Source organism: Symphalangus syndactylus, chromosome 3, assembly GCF_028878055.3.
Source record: "Symphalangus syndactylus isolate Jambi chromosome 3, NHGRI_mSymSyn1-v2.1_pri, whole genome shotgun sequence".
Taxonomy (NCBI): domain Eukaryota; kingdom Metazoa; phylum Chordata; class Mammalia; order Primates; family Hylobatidae; genus Symphalangus; species Symphalangus syndactylus.
In genome coordinates this window covers 147,011,042-147,029,021 of record NC_072425.2, presented here as the reverse complement: position 1 = coordinate 147,029,021, position 17,980 = coordinate 147,011,042, and the positions used below count along the sequence as shown (strand labels likewise).

The following is a 17,980-nucleotide window of genomic DNA, read 5'->3' as shown; positions in this document are numbered from 1 at the left end:
TGGGTCAGGGTGATAGGCGGCGCCCGGCCGCTCCCTGGGGGTCCTGAGGGCGTGACCCCGGCAGGCTCCCGAGTCCGGGAGCCTGGGGCGGGGGCGTTCGGTTTTCGCCGGCGCTCCGCGGCTAGGCCACTTCGGAAGCAATCTGTGGCGGAGCGGGCGGATGCGAGAGCCGCCTCGGCCCCGCGCGCCTTCCGGGACCCCGGGCCCTCGGGCGCGCGGGAGGCGAGCTCAGCACGGGCGCAGGCCGCCCTCGGCGCACGAGAAACCTAGGCACAGCTGGAAGCTTCCTCCCCGTCAGCGTGCGGGCCGCAGCGGGGGCTTGACCCCAATGCGAAGAGTTAGGCTTTCTGATTGGCTGAGAGTAGAAACGCAGGCGAGCGCCGCCTGAGACCCGCTCTGCGATTGGGTTTTACACGAACAGCAGAGCACGAAATAAAGAGGCCTTCAGTCATTGGGCCATTGTGTGAATCTCCTTTTGGCTTCTCTGCAGACTGAATAAGCGTCTCAGGATCTTCGTCATGACTCCTAAATCTGGGCCTGTCAGTTCGCCCCAGCGTTTCTCGTCTCTAGGCACGGCATGGGGCTTACAGAGTTCAACCAATCATATAACGTCGAGATCAGGTTGCCAGGCAGATTATGCTAATAAGACCCCGCCTTTTATGCTGCTCCCACTCTGCGGCGGGAAGAACCACCTGGAGGTGGCGGGGGGGTTTGATTTCTATCACCCCTAGGGAGAGAGGATCGGGGACCCGCTGATCTTCCAGCTCCCCTCACCCAACGTCGTGTAAGTACCTAAAGGATTAAGGGAACCAGATAAGCCAGGGTCCAGAGTACCCCATAGACTGGGAGGGTGTTTCGTCTTTGCTTAGTCCCACCCAAAATGGCGCCCAGCTCTTTCCGCGTCTCAGAGCCCGGTCGGGGCCAACCGACCGCGGACCCGGGTGGGGGGGGAATTGATGGTGGTGGGGGGGAGAAATCCCGGCGGCACCGCCCGATGGTACAGTCCAGCCGAGGCTGGGACGAGGCACCTCACTCGGGGTGGGGGGTCAAACCATCTGCACCTTCCAAGGGGAAAGGGGCAAAGCCCCCTCCAGCAGGCCCTCCTGGCGCCGCGTTCAGCGCCGGCCTCGGCGCCTTCTCGCCCCTGCCTTCGCCGCGCGCAGCCTCCCCCTGCGACCCCCGAGTGGCTCGCACGCTCCGCCGGCCGCGCCCACCTCTCCTCCCCTGCCCGCGTTGGTTGGGCCGGGACGGCGGTTGGGCGGCCTGCGCGCTCCGGCGGCGGCGGTTGCGCGGGCGCTCCGGGCGCGGCGGGCAGGTCTCCGCCGGCCGGGAGCCGAGCGCCGGGGGCCGGGGGCCAGGGGCCGGGGGCTGGGCGCCGGGCTGGGGGTGGCGGCGCGGGCCGGGCTCCGGGGCTGGCCGGTTGCGGGCGGGTGGGGCGGAGGGTCCTGTTCGATGGGGCGTCCAGCTTTGTCTGCGGAGGCCGCGCCGCCCACCTGCCATCGATGGCTGGGTCCCCGGCCTGCCTTCCCAAGCTAGCGTCCGGGACCGGGGCGGGGGACCGGCCCGCAGGGGTGTAGGGTGGCCCCTGCGCGTCTGTCCCGTGGCACCGCGTGGGGGCCGGCCGGGCGGAGGCCGAGGCCGAGGTCGCGGCCCTGCCCCAGTCCGCCTGCACGCGGGGTGCAGCGCAGAGGCAGGGCGAGGCCGGTTGGCGCTTGGGAGAGGGCTGATGGTGTGCAGCTCTCCAGCCCCTCGCCAGCTTTTGTTAAGCAGGTTTAACCCTGCAGCTAGGTGTTGGTACTCTACTAAGTAAAATGGAATATTCACCGTCTGCCCTCCAGCCACGCGAACGCAGCGCTGTTGAATTTGTGTGGGCGCCTTTAGCCTTGCTTGGTGGATGAGTTGGATTTCAGTGCATTTTCAATCAATCTGCGTGCACACTTAAGCACAAAGAGAGGTGGCTTTGTGCTGTCATCGAGGATTAGATGTGTGATGAGACCCACCCAGCTCTGCCCTGTGCCCTAATTCTGCTGCTTTGCCTGTTGAAACCTTGCCTGTCTCGTCATCCCAAATTCTCTAAAGTCGGCAGTACTTAACCTGTATTAAAAACAGCAGAATCACTCATGACTGTTTTGTGGCCTCTTTTTCTGACCTGTTCTCTTTGTTTCTATCACTCCACCATTGCTGTAAGGCAAGAAGATGTATTATTACATTGTATTTTTTTTGTATCTTCCTACCCATTCCAGCGTCACAATAGCTTCCACTTTGATGAACAGTACTTATTCTAGAATAGAGAAAACAAGATTTTTTTAAAAAAATTAGGATTGGTTGGGGGCAAAGCAGCGTTTAAACAGTGTTTATTCAGTATGGGGTATTTAGAAAGGAACTTTGCTAGGTTTATTTATTTAGGATACACGGTCTCTGGTTGCCCAGGCTGGAGTGCAATGGCGCGATCTTGGCTCACTGCCGACTCGACCTCCCGGGCTCAAGGGATCCTCCTGCTTCAGCCTCCCTAGTAGCTGGGACTACAGGCGTGCACCACCACGACTGGCTAATTTTTCTACTTTTTGTAGAAACGGGGTTTCATCATGTTGTCCAGGGTGGTTTCCAACTCCTGAGCTCAAGCAATCCTACTGCTGCAGCATCCCTAAGTGCTGGGATTGCAGGCGTTTAGGTTTACTTTTATAATAAATTGAGGTGAAGTTGACACAGAATGAACCATTTTAAAGTGAACAGGGGCGTTTAGTGAAAGGATTACATTTTTGTTTGTTTTGGATCAAGATAAATGTCTTGTGCCTTCTACCCCGTAAGCTCCCACTCCTATGCTGTTCCTCGTTTTGCAAGGCAAAATTGTTTTGCTTTTTCAAAGAATTCATTTTTAGTTTTTCTAATATTTTGTAGCATGCTCCACCACATATTAATCATATATTGTATATCTGAATGTAATTGAGTATATATTTTAGAAAAAGCAAGGTTCCTGTCTTCAAGGGTTCTGAATTGTTTTTACTTAGAGGTTATGGAGGTATAAAGGGTAGCACAACTCAATATAATCCCAAATTGATTGGCACTACCTAAGTTTCTGCTTGCCTGTTTTGTTTTTCCTTCTAGTTTTAAGAATAATGCGTGATAATTGGAGAAAACATAAAATTTAAGCCGGGCGCTGTGGCTCGTGCCTGTAATCCCAGCACTTTGGGAGGCGAGGCGGGCAGATCACCTGAGGTCAGGAGTTCGAGACTAGCCTGGCCAACATGGTGAAAGCCTGTCTCTACTAAAAATACAAAAATTAGACGGACATGGTGGCAGATGCCTGTAATCCTAGCTACTTGCGAGGCTGAGGCAGGAGAATCACTTGAACCCGGGAGGCAGAGTTTGCAGTGAGCTGAGATTGGGCCATTGCACTCTAGCCTGGGCAACAAGAGCAAAACTCCGTCTCAAAAAAAAAAAAAAAAAAAAATTTAGAAGCAGAGTGAAAAAAAACAAAACCCATAATTACCCAGAGATAATCTTTGCTGATACTTTGGTGTATTTCAAGTTGGTTTTGTGTGTGTACAAAATATTTGTACAAACGACATAATCTTGGTTTAATATCTAGTTTTTAAAACAAAACGTAAGTAGGTGTCTAAAGACTTTGGTGATGATTGGGCACTTTCGTTACTTCCATTATTTGAAGGGGGCATCATGAAGTCCGCCGAACTAAAAGAATTATAATATTTTGATTTTTTGTAACTTTTTAAAAGCGTAATCTAATTGATAGGGATAGGTTTCTGGATAACAAACATAGTTCATCAAAGGGTTGAGAACTACTGAGCTATAATTTTGGTTTCCTCAATTTTTCATTTTAAGCACTGGTAAACACCTCGTAACCGCGTAATTATATCTGGTAAAAAGAAACTGTTAAACATCCTGTTGTTGCAGTGTTTGAGTTGCTCAGTTTGTTTTAAACTTGAACGCTGATGTACTTTGACCTATTGCCACTAAAATACATAGTCTTCTCCCATCACACACCCCAGATAGTGTAGCCACACCCAGTCCAGCAATTTGTTTTTCACAAGCAGAATTTATTGTCTACTATTTTAACTTATTATAGGTACTTTAATAGATCAATGAAGGAGAATTCGATCTGGTGTCTAGAAAGAGCCAAAAAGAAATGTTTGCTACAACCAAATCTTTGGGGAATGATCCCACTCAAATTCTCCTGGGGGATGGGGTAGAGGCAGGAGGGTGAGAGGGGAGCTTTTCGTGACTTATTTTGGCCCACATTGGTGACACTTACCTCTTCCCTGTTCTAGCATTAAACTGTTTTTATGGTTTAGTTGAATCACCGCTTAGGAGTATCTGGCCTCTTTTCTTTTTTATTCTTAATGTTATAACACAGCCGGGTGTGGTGGCTCACACCTGTAATCCCAGTACTCTGGGAGGCCAAGGCAGGCAGATTGCTTGAGTCCAGGAGTTCGAGAACAGTCTGGCCAACACAGCAAAACTCTGCCTCTACTAGAAACAAAAAAGTTAGCCAGGTGTGGTGGTCCACAGCTGTAGTCTCAGCTACTCAGGAGGATGAGGTGGGAGAATCACCTGAGCCCGGGAAGTCGTGGCTGCAGTGAGCTGAGATCGTGCCACTGCACTCCAGCCTGGGCAACCAGAGTGAGACCCTGTCTCCAAAAAAAAAAAAAAAAAAAAAGTTATTACACCATTTCAAGACCTGTGTGGAGCACTCTGGACATTACTGTCCAACTTCCAAAATTTTTCTTTGCTTTTCCATTGACCATCCCTGTGTAGATTTTAAATTTGTGTTGTAGAAAGCACATGAAGGTAGATTCTTCTTCTGTAACTTGAAATAGTTCAGGGAATGGGGAGCGGGTGAGGAAGTGGAGTGGAAAGAGGGAAGATATGGGTAACCCTAAGTATAGTTACAGCAAGACTAGTTAAAATGTGGTGAAAACAGTTATAAAATCAATAGTGCACAATAGTTTAAGAACCTTTTATAGATTGCTAAAAGGTTACTGTCTGCTAACATAGTCTGTTGTTTGCTATTCATTTTTTAGTTAAACTCTCGTTTATTGCAAACATGAGAATATTGGAGTCAAATGCTCCTCCCCCTCCCTTTTTTTTTTTAACCCCGTGTCCTTCACTTTCACTGATGGTAAAGTTGTACTCCACAGCTTCTTTCCTGCTGTGATTTCTAGAAATCAGATCCCTTAGACCTGTGCTGTCCTGTTCAGTAGCCACCTGTGGCTTTGAGCACTTGAAATATGGCTAGTGCTGTGAAGTGTGAAATACATACACTCAGATTTTGAGATTTAGTAGAAAAAAAAATCTTTCAATTTATAAAATATTGATTAAATGTTGAAATGACAATATGTTGGATAGACTGGGTAAAATGCAATATACTATTATAATTAATTTCACCTGTTTCTACTTTAAAAATATATATATATATATACTAGAACATTTTAAATTATGTATGTGGCTTGCATATTTCTTTGAACAGTGCAGCCTTAGTCAGCTAGGGGTAGGGTGTTCCAGGTGGCATTAAGATGTAATGTATTATTTTTTGGTTTCTATAATTTGAATGAAAAGATACTGCTAATATGTAGATGTCTGTTTTTTTTTAGTGCTTATGATAGCTCTCACAAAAGCATGATTATTATTTTGAAGAATATCTTAATTTCAAAACCACTTCCAGGTAATTGAGTTAACTGTTACTGAATTAATGTATTCAATGGATCATTTGAACTTAAAATAATAAAATGACATCAGTAAGCACATAATCCATTAAAAAAAGTTGAGCTAAGCATAATCAGCTAAATTTTCCCAAACTTGGTCTGTTACTTATACATTGATTTTTATAATTTACCATTTTTCAAATGTTTAAGAGAAATCTGAAATTGAGAACATTGAACTTACATTTTTTTCTCCTGTGATTTAGAAAAAGACCACAATACTTTGATTCTAAAGGTGGAAGGAACCGTTTGGACCAGCTCATGAAAGAACTGTCTTTTTTTTTTCTCTTCTGTTTTTTTGAGACAGGCCCTCATTCTGTCACCCATGCAGGAATGCGGTGGCACCATCATAGCTCACTGCAGCCTTGACCTCCCAGGCTCAAGTGATCCTCCCACCTCGGCCTCCCAAGTAGCTGGCAGTACAGGTGTGTACCACCATGCCTGGCTAATTTTTGTATTTTTTGTAGAGACAGAGTCTTGCCACATTGCCCAGGCTGGTCTGGAACTCCTGTGGCTCAAGTGATCCACCCATCTCTGCCTCCCAAAGTGCTGGGATTACAGGTGTGAGCCATTGTACCCAGTCAGGAGAACTGTCCTTTTAAACACGGTTGGAGAAACATAACCTACATGTAAAATCCATAGTTTTTTACGTCCATGTTTGCAAACATTGACAGTTTTGCCCTAACCTGCCTTTGTTGATGCCTTTCCTCTTCCTGCCCTGTGTGGAGGTTTGATATGGTATAGTATTCACAGCGTTGCCTCAGGGGCAAAGAGGTTCACTGCTGTGCTCAGCTTGCTGGCTGTGATCTTGGGCAAGTTACTTCTGTAAGCCTTGGTTTTCTTATCAAATCTTTCAACTAGTTTCTTAATTATTACTAGGGATAATAACAGTAATCAACCTCATAGATTCCAAGTGAGGATGCCTGTTAATCACTCACCACAATTGTATAAATGGCTCAATAACAAAGCACACAGTTCTAAATGGTTCAAAAATTGTCTCTTTTGGAACCGCCACTTCAGTCAAACTGGTCTTCCCACTGTTTCTTAAATATTCGGGATTTTCTCTCTGTGCTGTCACGCCTTCGTTTCCCAAGTGGAACGTTTCTTCCTCTCTGCTCGCCTTCCTCTCCTCTCCTCGTTCTGCCCGCCAGAATCCTATCCATCCTTCTTGAGCAGTAGCTGGAAAACTTTTTAAAGGACCAGGTAGTAAATGTTTTTGGCTTTGTGGGCCATATGGTCTCTGTCAAAACCATTCCCCTCTGCCGTGGAGTGTGAAAGCATGGCTGTGTTCCAAGAAACTATTTTGGACCTTGAAATTTCAATTAATATAACTTTCCTGTGTCAGGAAATATTCTTCTTTTGAGTCCTTTCAAGTATTTTAAAATGTAACAACCATTCTTAGATCACAGGCTGCACAAAAACAGGTGTCTGCCGCCCGCGGGCTGTGGCTGGCCATTCCCTGTACTAGAGCAAGCTGAGCCCACACCGCCCTTGTTGAAGTGTCAAGACCATCTCATTTGAAAGTAATCCTTTTTGTCTCTGAAGGTCCTGCAGGATTTTGTACTGCTTTATAGTAACAGTAACATTTATTCAGTGCTTATGTTGTATTGTACTCTAATTATTTGTGCTTATTTCTTGCTTCCCAAACAGATTTTAAATTTCTGGAAGCTACAGGTGATTTTTAGCCCCCTCACGTAGAATGCAGTATAAATGAGTGCCTTTTACTTACTGGATTCTAAAATGTTTTCAGGGATAACTGAGTGAATTAAAATACTTGAAGTTGTTTGTAAAGTTTTACTCCCTTTTTTTCTTTTTCTTTTCTTTCTTTCTTTTTCTTTTCTTTCTTTCTTTTTTTTTTTTTTTTTTTTTTTTTGAGACAGAGTGCCGCTTTTTTGCCCAGGCTGGAGTGCAGTGGTAGCTCACGGCAACTTCCGCATCCTGGGTTCAAGTGATTCTCCTGTCTCAGCCTCCCAAGTAGCTGGGATTACAGGAGCCCGCCACCACACCCAGCTAATTTTTGTATTTTTAGTAGAGATGGGGTTTCACCGTGTTGGCCAGGCTGATCTTGAACTCCTGGCCTCAGGTGATCGGCCTGCCTCGGCCTCCCAAAGTGCTTCAGTTACAGGTGTGCGCTACCGCCCCACCCCCTCTCCCTCCCCCCATTTTTTTTTTCAAGATTCTTATTTTTGTGTGCAAATTCTGCCATTTTCTTAGAATTGCTTGAAGATTGTGAGGCCAATTTATTGGGGGTTATTTTCAGTCTTTCCACAAACCATGATTACAGGCAGTCTTAATAGAATGTCCTTCTAATAGGGACTAGCTATCACCCCTTTAACTAATTATTGCTCTTTGTTTGACTTTTTAACTGTCCTCTCCGAGACACTTGTTTACGGTTAGTCCTTAACACAGAATATTGACAGAACTGTGTCCAGTTTTGCAAAGGAGAGAAAGTAGGTAGAGGGTCAGGGAATTATGCAAGTGTGGGAGAGGGGTCAGAGTGCATGGGAGAAAGGGGTCTGGATCCTCAGCCCCAGGCAGGGGCATGTGTATTAATAAGGTTTCAGTCTCTTCCATCATGTATTCTTCTTCTCCTTCATTCTTTTTCTCTTGAAGTTGATGAATTGAAAATTATTCCGGACCGTGTAAGCAGTTCATTACTTGATAAATATAAGGACCCATAAATGGTAATATTTGGACACCACTTCATGTGACATGCAAGTTTCTCAAGTACTTTAGTCCTGTGGAAGTGTGAGATATTACATTACTACAAAACCGTAATTCTAGAATTAAAATGAAATTATGTCATAGTACTTGGACTTTGATGAACTTTGTTTCATTTATACATCTTAAGAAAGTTTATGTTGGCCGGGCGCGGTGGCTCATGCCTGTAATCCCAGCACTTTGGGAGGCCGAGGCGGGTGGATCACGAGGTCAGGAGATCAAGACCATCCTGGCTAACGTGGTGAAACTCTTGTCTCTACTAAAAATACAAAAAAAAAAAATTAGCGGGACATGGTGGTGGGTGCCTGTGGTCCCAGCTACTCGGGAGGATGAGGCAGGAGAATGGCGTGAACCCAGGAGGCGGAGATTGCAGTGAGCTGAGATTGTGCCACTGCACTCCAGCCTGGGTGTCAGAGCGAGGTTCTGTCTCAAAAAAAAAAAAAAAAAGAAAAAAAGTTTATGTTAACTTTTTAATGTTTTTTTTTTTTTTTTTTTAGAGACAGTATCTCACTATGTTGCCCAGGCTGGTCTCTAACTCCTGGGTTCAAGCCATCCTCCCGTCTCAGCCAACCAAGTAGCTGGGGTTACATGTGAAAACCACCACCACCAGTTTATTTTCTTTTTTTTTCTTTCTTTTTTTTTTTTTTTTTTTTTGAGGCGGAGTTGCGCTGTATCACCCAGGCTGGAGTGCAGTGGTGCGATCTCGGCTCACTGCAACCTCCGCCTTCCGGGTTCAAGCAATTCTCCCTGCCCCAGCCTCCTGAGTAGCTGGGATTACAGGCACCCACCACCATGCCCGGCTAATTTTTGTATTTTTTTTTAGTAGAGATGGGGTTTTGCCATGTTGGCCAGGCTGCTCTTGAACTCCTGACCTCAGGTCTCAAGACCAGGCTGGTCTTGAACTCCTGACCACCTGCCTCGGCCTCCCAAAGTGCTGGGATTACAGGTGTGAGCCACTGCACCCAGCCTCAGTTTATTTTCATACTTATATATACTTATCCCAAGCTCTACGTATCTCACCAAAAACTTATACATCATTTACAAAATATATTTTTTCAGATTCATGATTTTAAATGGCTATAAACTATAACAGATACAGAAAATTCTAAAACTTTATTGAGCGGCTTTAAATAAAACCTAAATAAATAAAGAGCACAGTAGCTCAAGGAGTGGAAGATTCGGTATTGTAAATGTGTCAATTTTCTGGAAACTGATTTATAGATCTAATTAACCGCACACTTAAAAAAATTAGACAAGCTGATTCTAAAACATTTGCCAAGGCCCAAGAAAAGGCAAAACACTCTGAAAAAGAAAAGTTAGGAAACCTTCTCTGCTAGAGATCAAGAAGAGTTATAATAATTAAGTTAGTGTTGGGCCGGTGCAGTGGCTTACACCTGTAATCCCAGCACTTTGGGAGGCCAAGGCGGGCAGATCACGAGGTCAGGAGATCGAGACCATCCTGGCTAACACAGTGAAACCCCGTCTCTACTAAAAATACAAAAAATTAGCCAGTCGTGGTGGTGGGCGCCTGTAGTTCCAGCTACTTGGGAGGCTGAGGCAGGAGAATGGCATGAACCCGGGAAGCAGAGCTTGCAGTGAGCCGAGATTGCACCACTGCACTCCAGCCTGGGTGACACAGCAAGATTCTGTCTCAAAAAAAAAAAAAGATAGTGTAATATTGGCACTGGGTAGGCTAATAATGATGGACCAGTAGAATACCATATGGAGTCCAGAAACAGTATCATGCATAGCCAGACACTTGGTTTATGACCTGGAGGCGTGGCAGAAAGGCAGGCAAAACAATAACACTTTTAGAATTAATATAGGAGAAGATACTCATGACCTCAGTATAGAGAAGCACTTCTTAAACAAGATGGTACAGGCACTAATAGAATAATGGGCAAAAGTCTCCAACAGGCACTTCAGAAAAGGAGAAATCCAAATGTCTAATAAATATGAAAAAGTATTCAACCATGTTAATGAAGGAAGTGCAAATTTCAGCCACGGTGCCAGAACACTGTATACCTAAATTAAAGTTGGACGTTGAACAGTAGGGACTTTCATAGATGGCTGGTACAGATATAAATTCATATGACTACTTTGGAAAACAGTATTATTGAGAAAGTCCAAAACATGCATACTCTAATGCCCAGCAGTTCCAATATTAGAGGAATGCATATGCCTGAGAGAACTAGAAAACGTTTTTGGAGTAATTTATTTTCATTATACTGATTCAATTAATATTTCAGGACTGCTGTGTTGTGTTCTGAACACACAGGTAGCTTTGTTTCTGGAACAATGGTGAATAAATGTTATTTATATTTTCCTTCTGTGCTGAATGTTTAAATAGTCCATCGAATGTCTTCTTCAATTCCTAAAACAATGCTGGAAATGGAATAGGCATTTAATAAGTATTCTTGTGTTTTAAAAAATTATTTGAATTTTTACAATGGGAGCCCTTCACGGCTTTGTAATTACCTCAACTCTGGCTGTTGAGTAATTTGCTCAGTTAAATCTGTTTGTGGGTGTAGTGAATTACAACCTCCTCTGGTTCCCTTGAGATCAAGTCTAACCTGGCGATTTCGTCATCTGGTGGGAGAGCAAGGCTGCCGCAGCAGGTGGAAACCATGCTCGGGTCCTGGCCACTTTGCCCGGGATGAAAGCCGTTGTGGCAAAGAGGGGAGACAGCGTCAAGCTTTGTAGTAAAAGGAATCTGGGCTTAAATTCCACTTATCAGCACTGTGACCTTGGAGAAGTAATCATTCTTGGTTGTGGTGAGGGTTAATTGAGATCAGGTATTTAAAGGACATCTGACAGTGCCTGGCACGGGATAGGTGCCCCATAAATGCCTGTAGCTATAATTATTACTGTTCCACTAGCTATTTACTTAAGTAACATTGAATTTCCACAGAATGCATTTCGAATCAGGTGGACTATGATTATACTGATTTTTAAAATAAAGAGCTGTATCTGTTAAAGGATTCTATTTTTGTGGTCTTTAATTCCTTCAGGGAATTTGCAAATGAAGCTAACATGTTGTAGGTACCCCTGAGTGAAATGGTCTGATTAAACGTTTACAAAGAATGGTTATGGCTAAGATTTCTAAACAGGAATGCTTCTATTTTGTGTCTCTTGTGGAAGAAAATGCTAATCACATAGTTTTAATTTTTGTATTTTTTTTTTTTTTGAGACAGAGTCTTACTCGTCACCCAGGCTGGAGTGCAGTGGCGTAATCTTGGCTCACCGCAACCTCTGCCTCCTGGGTTCAAGCGATTCTCTGATTCTCCTGTCTCAGCTCCCCTAGTAGCTGAGATTACAGGCACCCGCCACCAGGCCGGTTACTTTTTTTTTTTTTTTTTTTTTTGAGATGGAGTCTCGCTCTGTCACTAGGCTGGAGTGCAGTGGCGCGATATCGGCTCACTGCAACCTCCACCTCCCAGGTTCAAGCGATTCTCCTGCCTCAGCCTCCCGAGTAGCTGGGATTGCAGGCGCGTGCCACCACGCCCGGCTAATTTTTGTATTTTTAGCAGAGATGGGGTTTCACCATGTTGGCCAGGATAGTCTCGAACTCCTGACCTCAGGTGATCCACCCCTCTCGGCCTCCCAAAGTGCTAGGACTACAGGTGCCCACCACCATGTCCAGCTAATTTTTGTATTTTTAGTAGAGACAGGGTTTCACCATGTTGGCCAGGCTGGTCTCGAACTCCTGACCTCAGGTGATCTGCCCGCCTGGGCCTCCCAAAGTGCTGGGATTACAGGTGTGAGCCACTGCGCCCAGCTGCTAATCACATAGTTTTAAAATTTTGTCAATTTGAAGTTGAACTTTATATATTTTCTGGTGAAATACGTTAGTTAAGAGAGAACCCAAGCCTGCAGTTAAGAGTGATCTATTCCCAAAACAATTGTTTAATAATGAAAATGTATTAAAATGTCTTTTAATTGAGAATACGTCTTTTCTGGATGAGACAACTTCATGATCTAAAACAGCCTGTGGTCCTCACAATTTAAATAATTATTAACATTTGCATTACACTCTATACTATTGAGCTATATTGTAACAGACATTATCCCACTTTATGTTAGCAGTGAGCCTGTGATTTGCTTGCCTTCAAATCCTTTTTCCACTTCAAGAAATGCCTCAGCTAGCGGAAGGTGCCTTTGAATCCTAGACCAGTGAACATAGTCCTATGGTGGTGGTTTTATTAAGATGGAGGAGGTTGAAATTTGGTAGCTTGTAGGTCTTAATTATATGCCAGTGAGACAGAGTTTTTATAAAGGCAATAAAATGTCATTATGTTGTCTATCTGAGCTCAGTGTCTTTAATAAAATACTTCTTTTTCTACCATCTGTGTTTCATATTTAAAGGTATGAGAAATTGAAAATGAAATAAAGGTGAGGAAAAAGGGAGGACCCGGGCGTAGTGGCTCATGCTTATAAATCCCAGCACTTTGGGGGGCCGAAGTGGGACGATCACTTTGAGGCCAGGAGTTAGAGACCAGCCTAGGCAACATAGCTAGACCCCTGTCTCTACAAAATAATAATAATAATAAAAACAGGTGAGGACCACATTAACATGTTTATAGGGAGTGTGAATTGGATATAAAGGGAATTACTTCAAACCAGTTCGGTATCAATTTGCTTTTTTTTTTTTTTTTTGGAGACAAAGTCTCACTTTGTTGCCCAGGCTGGAGTGCAATGGCGCCATCTCTGCTCACTGCGACTCCTACCTCCCAGGTTCAAGTGATTCTTATGCCTCACCCTCCTGAATAGCTGGGGTTACAGGCGTGCGCCACCACGCCCAACTAATTTTTGGAATTTTTTTTTGTAGTGGAGTCTCGCTCTGTCACCCAGGCTGGGGTGCAGTGGCTCGATCTCAGCTCACTGCAAGCTCCGCCTCCCGGGTTCACGCCATTCTCCTGCCTCAGCCTCCTGAGTAGCTGGGACTATAGGCGCCTGCCACCATGGCCGGCTAATTTTCTATATTTTTAGTAGAGACCAAGTTTCACCATGTTAGCCAGGATGGTCTTGATCTCCTGACCTTGTGATCTGCCTGCCTCAGCCTCCCAAAGTACCGGGATTACAGGTGTGAGCCACCATGCCCCATGCCTGGCCAGTTTTTGGAATTTTTAATAGAGATGGGGTTTCGCCACATTGCTGAGGCTGGTCTCGAACTCCTGATGTCAGGTGATCCACCTGTCTCAGCCTTCCAAGGTGCTGGGATTACAGGCATGAGCCACCGTGCCTGGCCTGAGTTTTCTTCTTAATCTTGTGTCTGAGTCATGGTTCAGTCTATTTGAACTAAAGACTGTTTCAGGAATTGTAGAGTGAACGAGTAGTTACACTGTTTTTGTAGTGTTAAATTATGAAAATTGTGCTCTAGAATGATTTTCCTCTAAGCAATTTTAATAAGTTAAAAAGTTTTCCCTAGTTAAAACATTTTAAAGCACATAGGTTTATTGAGGAAACAGCTTACTACTTAAGATTGTGCCTCTATACATTAACCAGGAATTTATCCTAACAACTTGGGTTTGTGATTTGTTGACTCATATGTACCACCCAGAACCATCTGTAAGGAAAGCTTTTCAGGCCACATAAGATCCACCTGAAAGTCTCCTACTTAATTACTGCACTGGCTAATTCAACAAAAGAGCTTGAGATGGGGGGGCCAAATAGTGTTGGATGCATGGGTGAAACAGAGTCTTACATTGTATCTGTACCCCCACCAGCTGTCTTGTTCCTGACTACTGCTGTTCAGAAGGGAGCTGGAGGATGTGTGCTTGAAGCTTTCTAAATTCATTATTCATAGCTGAGAAACATGCATGCTCAATGATTTTTTTTTCTCTCCCAGAGTCAGGGTCTTGCTGTTGCCCAGGCTAGAATGCAGTGGCATGATCACGGCTCACTGCAACCTCGAACTCCCGGGCTTAAAGCCATCATCCCCCCCTCAGCCTCCCAAAGTGCTGGGATTACAGATGTGAGCCACTGTGCTGGCCTGGAATTTGTCTTTCATCTAGCTTTCTATGTTACTCTGGTACAACCAGTTCATGAAGTGTGGGAACTGTAGACCAATTGAATAAAGTTTAAATTCTTCTGCTTCCTCTGTGGTCCTTTATAGCCCCATCCTTACTACTGTTTGAGGCTTGTCTCTCTCATAGTTACGGTCCCTAAGCATGCCCTCAATTTCTCTTGCCTCTGGAACTTTCTAGAAAGTTTGCGTTGACTTGGCTGGGCGCGGTGGCTCACGCCTGTAATCCCAGCACTTTGGGAGGCTGAGGCGGGTGGATCACGAGGTCAGGAGATCAAGACCATCCTGGCTAACACGGTGAAACCCCATCTCTACTAAAAATACAAAAAATTAGGTGGGTGTGGTGGCAAGCACCTGTAGTCCCAGCTACTCGGGAGGCTGAGGCAGGAGGATGACGTGAACCTGGGAGGCAGAGCTTGCAGTGAGCTGAGATCGCGCCACTGCTCTCCAGCCTGGGCAACAGATCGAGACTCCGTCTCAAAAAAAAAAAAAAAAGGAAGTTTGCATTGACTTAACATCTCATCTTTTTTTTTTTTTTCTAAGAACAGCTTTATTGAAATAAAATTTACATACCATACAATTCACTTATTTAAGATGTACATGGTTCAGCCAAATGCAGTGATTCACGGCTGTAATCCGAGCACTTTGGAAGGCCGAGGCAGGTGAATCACTTGAGCCCAGGAGTTTGAGATCAGCCTGGGCAACATGGCGAAACCCCGTCTCTACCCACAATACAAAAATTGCCAGTCTCATAACCCAGTCTCAAATAAATAGATAAAAATTTAAAAATAAAGTGTACAATTCAATGGCTTTAATACATTCAAAGAGTTGTGCAGCTGTCACTGTCACCACAATCAATTTTAGAACATTTTTATAACCTCCAAAAGAAACCCTGAACCATTTAGCTGTCATCATTCATTCTTCTACCTCCTCCTAAGCCGTAGGCAACCACTGTTTATTTTTTGTGTCTATTAATTTGCTTATTCTGCAAATTAATATTTCATATAATGTTTTACATAAATGGAATCGTTCAATGTGTATTTCTTTGTGACTAGCTTCTTTCACTTAGCATCATATTTTCAGGGTTCATCCATGTTGTAGCATGTACCAGTTCTTCATTCCTTTTTTTTTTTTTTTGACAGAGTCTCGCTCCTTTGCTCAGGCCGGACTGCAGTGGTGCTATCTTGGCTCACTGCAAGCTCCGCCTCCTGGGTTCATGCCATTCTCCTGCCTCAGCCTCCCAAGTAGCTGGGACTACAGGCACCCACTACCACACCCGGCTAATTTTTTTGTGTTTTTAGTAGAGACAGGGTTTCACCGTGTTAGCCAAGATGGTCTCGATCTCCTGACCTCGTGATCCTCCCGCCTCGGCCAACCAAAGTGCTGGGATTACAGGCGTGAGCCACCGCGCCTGGTGTCTTCATTCCTTTTTATGGTCAAATAATATTCCATTATATGGATATACCATATTTTATTCATTTATCAGTTGAGTATTTGGATCATTTCCATTTTTTAGCTATTATGAATAATGCCACTGTGAGCATTCATGTACAAGTCTTTTAGGGACATATGCTTTTGTTTCTCTTGGGTTTATTACACCTTGATGAGGAATTGCTGAGTCATTTGGTGTGTCTATGTTTAGCCTTCTGTGGAATTGCTGGGCTGTTTTCCATATTGGCAGCAGTGTTTTACATTCTCTCCAGTAGTGTATGAGGGTTCCAGTCTCTCCTCATCCTTACCCACACTGGTTATTATCTGTTGCCATATCAGAATTTTGAATGAAATTGAAAAGATGAAAATGCACTACAAAAATAAGCAGAATAGAAACCAGAGTATCATTAATAAAGGCAGTTTTGTGTGGTTTGTTGACAGGGCATGAAAGCTGTTGCCTTTATTGTTCGGAGTTCTCCAAACAATAAAGGATATGGATTAATATTTTGCTGAAATTGAGGCCATAAAAGTATTATTCTGAAGTTACAATATGCTGTAATTTTTCTTAGCTGGACAAACCTTCCCTATTAGCGTAGAGTTTATAATCTGTGTGATTCGAGTTTCAGGTATATTTTGACTACACAATAGCAGAGAAGAACTTGAGGTGCTTATTTTCATTTGGCTATTCTCATTCCTTTTAACCCTGGGAATGAACATGAATTGATAGGGAGAATTAATAAGTATATATTAATAAATACAAAACCCACAACAATGAGCACTGTTGAGTGTTCCTCTGGGCCAGGTGTGGGTTTTCATTTGCACAGTGTATTTCATTTATTTCTTTTTTTTTTTTTATTAATTTTTTTTGCATACAAAAACAATAAACATTTTCTAAAAATACATACAAACAAAAAGATGCGTATCAAACATATTAGGAAGGTTGCACCTGGGAAGTCGGGGAATAGAAATGGGGGTGGGAGTTAAAATAAATGAGAGAGGGACTTTATATGGATCAGTGATAATAACTCAATCCTCTATTTGACAAAGAAGAGGGAGAAGGAAGAGGAAGAAAAAGAAAGTGGGATAAAGAATCAGAAAGGGAGGAAAATAGAAAAAATTAGAGTATGACTCCAGGGTGGACCTGTTTTGTTGTCATTGAGTTGGTTGGTTGGTTTGTCTGTTGTATTCTTCATGTTTCGCCAAGTTGGCCAGACTGGTCTCGAACTCCTAGCCCGAAGTGATCAACCCGCCTCGCCCCCCAGAGTGCCGGGACCACAGGCGTGAGCCACCACGTCCAGCCCCCACATTGCTTCTGGCCTCCGTGGTAGACCTCCCAGACGGAGCGGCCAGGCAGAGGAGCTCCTCACTTCTACCCAGACACGGGGCGGCCGGGCAGAGGGGCTCCTCACTTCCCAGACGGGGCGGCCAGGCAGAGACGCTCCTCACTTCTTCCCAGACGATAGGTGGCCGGGCAGAGGCGCTCCTCACTTCCCAGACGATGGGTGGTCGGGCAGAGGCGCTCCCCACTTCCCAGACGATGGGTGGCCGGGCAGAGGCGCTCCTCACTTCCCAGACGATGGGCGGCCGGGCAGAGGCGCTCCTCACCTCCCAGACGATGGGTGACCTGGCAGAGGCACTCCTCACTTGCCAGATGGGGCAGCCGGGCAGAGGCGCTCCTGACTTCCCAGACGATGGGTGGCCGGGCAGAGGCGCTCCTCACCTCCCAGACGATGGGTGGCCGGGCAGAGGCGCTCCTCACCTCCCAGACGATGGGTGGCCGGGCAGAGGCGCTCCTCACCTCCCAGACGGGGCGGCCGGGCAGAGGCGCTCCTCACTTCTTCCCGACGGGGCGGCCGGGCAGAGGCGCTCCTCACTTCTTCCCGGACGGGGCGGCCGGGCAGAGGCGCTCCTCACTTCTTCCTGGACGGGGCGGCCGGGCAGAGGCGCTCCTCACTTCCCAGACGGTGGGTGGCCGGGCAGAGGCGCTCCTCACTTCCCAGACGATGGGTGGCCGGGCAGAGGCGCTCCTCACTTCTTCCCGGATGGGGCGCCCGGGCAGAGGCGCTCCTCATTTCTTCCCGGCCGG

The 17,980-nt window shown here is 45.4% G+C and overlaps 1 protein-coding gene across 11 annotated transcripts in view; it reads left to right on the top strand.

The window, feature by feature from the left end:
- The first annotated feature begins 445 nt into the window (after nucleotides 1-445).
- The window catches only part of PRDM10 (PR/SET domain 10), a 110,712-nt gene continuing 93,177 nt past the window's right edge, over nucleotides 446-17,980 (top strand). For 7 of the 11 annotated variants that reach the window (XM_055273737.2, XM_063635659.1, XM_063635658.1 and 4 more), the window contains exon 1: nucleotides 447-784. The gene's annotated coding sequence lies outside the window, so the exon portion shown is untranslated. Of the gene's footprint in view, nucleotides 785-17,980 lie in introns of all 11 variants that reach the window. The other 4 variants (XM_055273740.2, XM_063635660.1, XM_055273734.2 and 1 more) reach the window with 2 other exon arrangements.